Source organism: Nicotiana tabacum, chromosome 5 (genome assembly GCF_000715075.1).
Source record: "Nicotiana tabacum cultivar K326 chromosome 5, ASM71507v2, whole genome shotgun sequence".
In the NCBI taxonomy this organism is placed as follows: domain Eukaryota; kingdom Viridiplantae; phylum Streptophyta; class Magnoliopsida; order Solanales; family Solanaceae; genus Nicotiana; species Nicotiana tabacum.
In genome coordinates, this window is record NC_134084.1 from 93,934,749 (window position 1) to 93,943,726 (window position 8,978).

Sequence of the window (8,978 nt, forward strand, 5' to 3'; positions counted from 1 at the left end):
AAGGCCAATTTCTATAAGTGGGACAAAACATGGGCTATTAAAATTTTGAGGGGCTATAAAGGGTAATTGTCATGCAAAATATATGGGAGAAATTCAAAAATAGCCCGATTTACAAATAGTCGTTCAAAAATAGCCACAGTTTCAAAAGTTATCGAAATTTAGCCACTTTTCATGTAAAGATAAATCTAAACGAGAACACTGTTCAAAATCCGGAAAATAATCCAGCATATTATACTGGACTTTGGAGTTCCAGTATACTTTGCTAGAACTCCAGTATATTATACTGGAGCCAGCAAAGTATACCGGTCTAGCATAATATGCTGGAAGTTCATACAGAGGTGCACCAAACTCCAGTATATTATGCTGGACCGGTCTCTGTAGCAGCAAAATAGTGGCTATTTTTTAATGACTTGGCAAATGCTGGCTATTTTTGAATTACCAGTCCGAAAACTGACTAGCTCGTGCTATTTTAACAAAATATCTTCGTATCTTTTTCTTCACCTTAGGTTTACACATCCTTATCGATATAATTCGATCGTCGCGTCTATTGTATAGAAAGAATGACATACTTTCTTATTTAAAAATAAGTTAGCTTTAAATTTTTTATTTTATTTATGACGAGATGATTTATAGTCACAATATCTATAACTTATTCGAGAATGCAAGTTTCAATTTTTTTGTTTTTGTTTTTGTTTTTTTAAACTTCATATCCAATCAAATATTACCATATAAATTGAAACGAAGGGAGTAATTATGTCATGACGGTTACCTGCTAGAATTCCAGTGTGCCACCTAATTAACATATTTTACTGGATTAATCCTTTTTGGACTATGTTAAATGAGAATTCAGACCCTAATCTTTTCCATTATCCTCTTTTTCTCATCTTCTTCTACCACTTCTTTCCCCTATCTTCCTCCTCCTCCTTCTTCTCTATCTATATGCTGGAACTACATGAGCAGTCAAATTCTCATATTGAGTTTTCCAATGTAGAAAGAAAAAGAACTTGTCCTTGAATCCTAATCTCCTCATGCCAAGCCTACTGTAATTTGCACTTGGACAAAATTGAAAGTGGATTTAATCTTCTGTTTATCACTCTGGCAACTTCATTAAGCTTGAGGTTAATAACTCATTTTTAGAGTTAAAAAAATAAAAAATCAAACACTATACGATGTCACGTATATATTAAATTAGTACTATATTACACAAGGGAGCTAGACCCAAAAATAGCTTAAGTAATACTTCTTCCGTCTCATATTAACAGTCGTGGTTACTAAAAATAGTTGTTCTCAATTATTTGTCATTTTAGAAGTTCAAGACAAAATTGGTATTTTTTTCCTTTTTACCCTTAGTAATAATTGTTTTTGAAGATGGAGATAACAAATAAATAGAATAAATATTCAATGAAAAAAGATTATATCTTAAGACATAAATAAGAGTAGAATAATTCAATCCCTTTCCTAATTAATATTTCTTAAGAAATAACGTGTAAAAGAGAAACACGACACATAATATGAGACATAAGGAGTACTTAGTACCTAATCTTGGTCCTCTTTGCTCCTAAAACCCAACTAACACAGAATCAAAGGAAGTAAAAGACTAACAAAAATGGGAAAGATCAATTTCCTCTAAAAGTTAAGGTCATTCAAGATATGTTCGTGGACGTCCACTTGCATCATTAAACTAACAAGAAATATGTGATAAGCAAAACATCTGAGGTCAACTTCAAGAAAACAACCAAAAGTGGTGCTTAATTAAGGAGGTTATATCAAACGGGGATGTGTTGATAACATTTGAAATAGACATTTAATCTTCTATAATTAACTCCTAGAGCTAACTAGCAAGACTTGTGAATAATCAAATGAGAATATTCCACTTCCCTTGTTAAATTCCTTCTAAAGGGGGCCCCTCAGTCGTCTCTCTCCCTTCTCGGTCTTGTACCTGTTGAAGTTTGGCAAAATGCCAAAGTCCCACATTGGTTGGGAGTTAAGTTTGGGGGGATTTTTCCCCTATAAAAGAAGGCCTAATGTTTAGGATTGAAACACACCTCTCATTTGCCTTCTCATCTGTTTAAGGCATTTGTATCTTCTCTCTTTAGTATTATTTCACTTGTATTTTTGGAGTGGAATAAAATATTTGGTTGCGTCCGAGGAGTAGGCAAAATTAGCCGAACCTCGTAAATTCTGGTGTTCCCTTTATTATTGCTTTATTGTCTTATTTATTATTTGGTGGTTGTCATAATTTTTGGTATAGTAGTTGTGACTTATTCACACTATATACATTTGGCTTCCGCAACAATTGGTATCAGAGCCAAGGTACTGTCTAAGTATGCTCTGTGGTTGCAGCATAGTCTGATCTTCCACATCAGAAAAGATTTATCTTGGTAACTGAGTCAAGGTTCTGTCTGAGTATGCTCTGTGGTTGCAGCTTAGTCTGATCTTCCACACCAGAAAGGAAATAATCTTGATTTGTGTCGTCAGCTATTAAATAATATTTGTGTCAAAGATGGGAGACAATAAACAAGAAGAATCTACATCAAGTGTCAACAATACGTCATCATTGGCATCTTCGCTTATGACAAGAATTGTGTCAAATGCGAAATTTGCGGTCGAAATATTTGACGGGTCCGGACATTTTGGGATGTGGCAAGGCGAGGTTCTAGATGTCCTTTTTCAACAAGGGCTAGATCTGGCCATTGAAGAAAAGAAACCAGATGTTATTGGAGAAGAAGATTGGAAAATTATCAACCGTGTTGCTTGCGGTACCATTCGATCCTACCTTGCTAGAGAGCAGAAATATCCATACACAAAGGAAACTTCTGCAAGTAAATTATGGAAAGCACTGGAGGATAAATTTTTGAAGAAAAACAGTCAAAATAAATTGTACATGAAGAAGAGACTGTTTCACTTCACCTATGTTCCTGGTACCACGATGAATGAACATATCACCAGTTTCAATAAGTTGGTTACAGATTTGCAAAATATGGATACAACTTATGATGATGGTGACTTGGCCTTGATGTTGTTGGCGTCACTTCCTGATGAGTACGAGCACCTTGAAACTACTCTACTCCATGGAAATGACGAAGTTTCTCTCAGAGAAGTTTGTTCGGCTTTGTACAGCTATGAACAAAGAAAGCGAGAAAAACAGAAGGGCGGAGAAGGAGAAGCACTATTTGTGAGGGGTCGTCCTCAAAATCAAACGAGGACAAAGAAGGGAAGATCCAAGTCAAGATCCAGACCCAGCAAAGATGAATGTGCCTTTTGTCGAGAAAAAGGGCACTGGAAGAAAGACTGTCCGAAGTTGAAGAATAAGGCCAAACATAACAATGGAAAGGCCATTATGGATTCAAATGTAGCTGATTGTGATGATTCAGACTTCTCATTAGTTACAACAGAGTCATCAACATCATCAGACATATGGTTGATGGACTCGGCTTGTAGCTATCATATGTGTCCCAACAGGGACTGGTTCATGGAATTTCAAGAAGGAGAATATGGAGTCATCCACACAGCGGATAACAGCCCTCTTACCTCATATGGCATTGGTTCAATACGATTAAGGAACCATGATGGAATGATCAGAACATTGATAGATGTTCGATATGTACCGGATTTGAAGAAGAATCTCATCTCTGTGGGAGCCCTAGAATCAAAAGGGTTCAAAATCATTGCAGAAAATGGAGTGATGAGAGTATGCTCCGGTGCACTAGTGGTAATGAAGGCTAATCGGAAGAATAATAATATGTATCGCTATCGTGGCAGTACAGTTATTGGGACAACGACAGTGACATCCAGTGACGACAAAGAGGCAGAAGCAACCAAGCTATGGCACATGCGCTTGGGACATGCTGGAGGAAAATCCTTGAAAACTCTATCAGATCAAGGATTGTTAAAAGGAGTAAAGGCTTGCAACTTGGAGTTTTGTGAGCATTGTGTCAAAGGGAAACAGACAAGGGTTAAATTTGGTACAGCGATCCATAATACTAAAGGCATTTTGGATTATGTACACTCTGATGTTTGGGGTCCTTCCAAAACACCTTCATTGGGTGGGAAGCACTATTTTGTAACCTTTGTTGATGATTTTTCTCGAAGAGTGTGGGTGTATACAATGAAAAACAAAGATGAAGTGCTGGGAATTTTTCTCAAATGGAAGACGATGGTGGAGAATCAAACAGGCAGGAGGATCAAGTGTATTCGCACAGACAATGGAGGTGAATACAAAAATGATCATTTCAATAAGGTCTGTGAAAATGATGGCATCGTCCGACACTTCACTGTTAGACATACACCACAACAGAATGGAGTGGCAGAACGTATGAACCGGACCTTGCTGGAGAAGGTACGGTGTATGTTGTCCAATGCTGGCTTGGGCAAAGAATTTTGGGCTGAGGCAATTACATATGCATGTCACCTCATTAATCGTCTACCATCTGCTGCTATTGATGGCAAAACACCATTTGAAAAATGGTACGGAAAACCTGCTGTAGATTATAACTCTTTGCACGTGTTTGGCTCAACTGCATATTATCATGTGACGGAGTCAAAATTGGATCCAAGGGCAAAGAAGGCTATTTTTATGGGAATTACTTCTGGAGTCAAAGGATATCGCTTATGGTGCCCTATGACAAAGAAAGTAATATTCAGCAGAGATGTTACCTTTGATGAATTTGCTATGGTAAATAAGGTAACAGAAGATACCAAACAAAATGAAGGTGCTTCTAAGCAGGTGGAGTTTGAGGGAAAATTTATTTTTCCTACACAAGAAGCAGAGGAGGAAACAAATGAAGATTACCCTCTGGAAGGAGAGCCAGTAGAGGAGATTCCAACTCAGGAATCTCAACAACAACTTGAATCAATAGCAACCAGCAGGCCAAAAAGAACAATAACGAAACCTGTTCGTCTCATAGAGACGGTTGCTTGTGCAACCTCAATTGTAGCTGATGATGTTCCTACTACTTATAAAGACGCTGTCCAAAGTTCAGAAGAAGATAAGTGGAGGATTGCCATGAATGATGAAATACAGTCCCTTCATCAGAATCATACATGGAGATTGGCCAATCTCCCGAAGGGAAAGAAAGCAATTGGGTGCAAATGGGTATTTGCAAAGAAGGAAGGATTTCCTAACCAAGTAGATGTTCGCTACAAAGCAAGATTGGTGGCCAAAGGATATACTCAAAAGGAGGGAATTGATTACAATGAAGTGTTTTCTCCAGTTGTAAAACATTCCTCCATTAGAATTATGTTGGCTTTGGTAGCACAATTGGATTTGGAACTAGTTCAGATGGATGTAAAAACTGCGTTTTTACATGGAAACTTGGAGGAGGAAATCTACATGACTCAGCCAGAAGGATTCAAAGTTGCTGGAAAAGAAAATATGGTGTGCAAACTTGAAAAATCGTTGTACGGATTGAAACAATCTTCTAGACAATGGTACAAGCGATTTGACGAGTTTATGTTGCGGCAAGGGTACAAGAGAAGCAAATACGATCATTGTGTGTATTTGCACAAGCTTAAAGATGGTTCCTTTGTATATCTTCTCCTATATGTTGATGATATGTTGATAGCTTCCAAGAATTCGGAAGAAATTGATAAGTTGAAGATTCAACTGAAGAAGGAGTTCGAGATGAAGGATTTGGGTGAGGCAAAGAAAATTCTTGGCATGGAGATAATTAGAGATAGACGTTCAAAGAAACTCTGTTTATCTCAAAAGGAATATTTGAAGAGAGTACTTCAACGTTTTGGCATAGATGACAAGACTAAGCCAGTTAGTACTCCACTTGCTTCCCATTTTAAGCTAAGTACTACTATGTCGCCAATGGATGAAGCTGAACGAGAGTATATGTCAAAGGTACCATACGCAAATGCTGTTGGTAGCTTGATGTATGCAATGGTTTGCACAAGGCCTGACATTTCACAAGCTGTTGGAGTTATTAGCAGATATATGCACAATCCAGGGAAGGAGCATTGGCAAGCTGTGAAGTGGATTCTACGGTATATTCATAATACTGTAGATGTCGGGTTAGTTTTTGAGCAAGAAGACAATCAGTTTGTAGTTGGATATTGTGACTCAGATTTTGCGGGTGATATGGACAAACGAAGATCAACTACTGGTTATGTGTTTACTTTTGCAAAGGCACCAGTTAGTTGGAAGTCTACTTTGTAGTCAACAGTTGCTTTGTCTACAACAGAGGCAGAGTACATGGCTATTACAGATGCTGTGAAAGAGGCAATTTGGCTTCAAGGATTGCTAAAGGAGCTTGGTGTTGAACAAAAAGGTATCACAATTTTTTGTGATAGTCAAAGTGCTATTCAATTAGCGAAGAACCAAGTTTATCATGCAAGGACGAAGCACATTGATGTTCGGTATCATTTCGTACGAGAAATCATAGAAGAAGGTGGAGTCACGGTGAAGAAAATTCATACTACAGAGAATCCTGCTGATATGCTGACAAAGGTGGTGACTGCGGTCAAGTTTCAACATTGTTTGGATTTGATCAACATTGTTGAACACTGAAGATTGAAGATGAAGACACAACCAAAATTTGTTATTGAGAGAGAATTGAAAATGTGGAATTTTGCCAAGGTGGAGATTTGTTGAAGTTTGGCAAAATGCCAAAGTCCCACATTGGTTGGGAGTTAAGTTTGGGGGGATTTTTCCCCTATAAAAGAAGGCCTAATGTTTAGGATTGAAACACACCTCTCATTTGCCTTCTCATCTGTTTAAGGCATTTGTATCTTCTCTCTTTAGTATTATTTCACTTGTATTTTTGGAGTGGAATAAAATATTTGGTTGTGTCCGAGGAGTAGGCAAAATTAGCCGAACCTCGTAAATTCTGGTGTTCCCTTTATTATTGCTTTATTGTCTTATTTATTATTTGGTGGTTGTCATAATTTTTGGTATAATAGTTGTGACTTATTCACACTATATACATTTGGCTTCCGCAACAGTACCTTCAATTTAAACTTACGCTAACTAATTTGCCTCATTTGTGAATTAACATTCTCTTCCTTTATAATTGACCTTTAACCTTTAGCACATAGGCATGTATTTGAATTTTTTTTAAGTAGAAACCAAAATAATCCTCAATGATGACAAGTAATGGAGTTGGCTAGAAAAGATGGTGCATGAAGTAATGAACAAACAAAGATGACGGGGAGTTGAGAGAAGTTTAATGTTTTCAGCTTATATAATCTTTCCTTAATTACCTTATTCATTTTAAAGAGTAAACTGTAATTAATGACAAACATTGACCCCATTTGAACATGTCATTTTCTTTGTTACTTTCTATAACTGTAATTAGGGACAAACATTCACCCCATTTGGGCATGTCTTTTATCTTCCTTTTCACTCTACTTTTATTAATCCATAAATTGGTTAAACTTTTGACCGCAATGGTCAGACTTGCTTAGTCAAAGCACTATTTTGATTACCGACCAATATTGGTCGGTTAACTAGTTGGACCCACATTTTTAAATTTTAATAATTATATTGTTAATTAAAATATTTTATAAAATTTATAGTTCAAGTTACCGATCAAAGTCGGGCGGTTATTATAGGACAAAATTTTATCGACCAACTTTGGTCAATAAGTGTAATTTCTGGAAACCAACCGACCAATTTCCGTCGGTTCATAGGTCAAACATGATCAAACTTTTAAATCACATTAAAATTTACTATATAAATATTACAAATATAATTCATTAACACTTTATTTTGCAACACAACTAATGAATGCACTAATATATACTATAATTGTGACGACCCAAAGGGTCATCACCGTAATTCTTCCTTGTTCGGTGCTTCCGAGGACTTGAAAACCTCGCTTTTAGTTGCCTCGATATTGCGTGCGCAGTCCGGGAGCGAAGCCGGAAAGCTTTTATGTTGAAATATGCGAATTTTGTGAGAAATTTGATGAGTTTTGATATTTAATACGCATAATATTGACTTCGGTCAACATTTTGAGTAAACGGACCCGGACCTATGATTTGACGGTCCCGGAGGGTCCGTAGAAAAATATGGGACTTGGGCGTGTGCCCGGAATTTAATTCCGAGGTCCCAAGCCCGAGAAATGAATTTTTGTGTGAAATTGTTTTCTGAAATTAATTAAGGAAAATGAAGAAGAAAATTGATCAGAAAACTGTGGTATCAGGCTCGTATTTTGGTTCCGACGCCCGGTACGAGTCTTAAATATGTGTTAAGCACTATCTGTAAAGTTTGGCTAAAAACGGACGTCATATGACGTGTTTTGGACTAAAAATGGAGAATTTGAGTTATGAAAGTTGAAGAAAGAAAATCATGTGTTTGAGGCTTGATCCTATGTATATGATGTTATTTTGGCGATTTGATCGCACGAGTAAGTCTGTAAGATGTTTTTAAGGTTGTGTGCATATTTGGTTTGGATCCCCGAGGGCTCGGGTGAGTTTTGAATGGGGCCCGGGAGGTCTTGGACTTAAGAAAATGCAGGTTCAGGTGTTGTAGACACCAGCGCGGCCGCAGTCATTTCCGCGCGGCCGCGATGCCTTTCTGTGCGGTCCGCGTGGCTGAGTCTGAGGGCTAGGGTTTTAGGTTAACCAGCGCGGCCGCGCACCAAAACAGTGCGGTCCGCGCTGGAAGGGTTCAGAGAAGCCCCAATTTTTCTCCCACTCGGCGCGGCCACAACACATTTTTGTGCGGTCCGCGCCAGGTCCTCAGAAAGGTATACAAGTTCGGAAAATCTCAGTCATTTTTCACTTTTCAAAAACCCAAAACCTAAGAGGTGATTTTTCAAACAACTTTTCTTCTCCAAAACGATTGGTAAGTGATTTCTAACTTAATTTCTTTATTCCTTAACATCTTTTAACATAATTTCAACTTCGAAACAAAGATTTTCATGGGGGAAATTGGGTGTTTGGGTAGAACCTAGGTTTTCTACAAATTGAGGAGTTGGACCTCAATTTGGGGTCCGATTTAAAAACAAATCATATATTTGGATTCATGG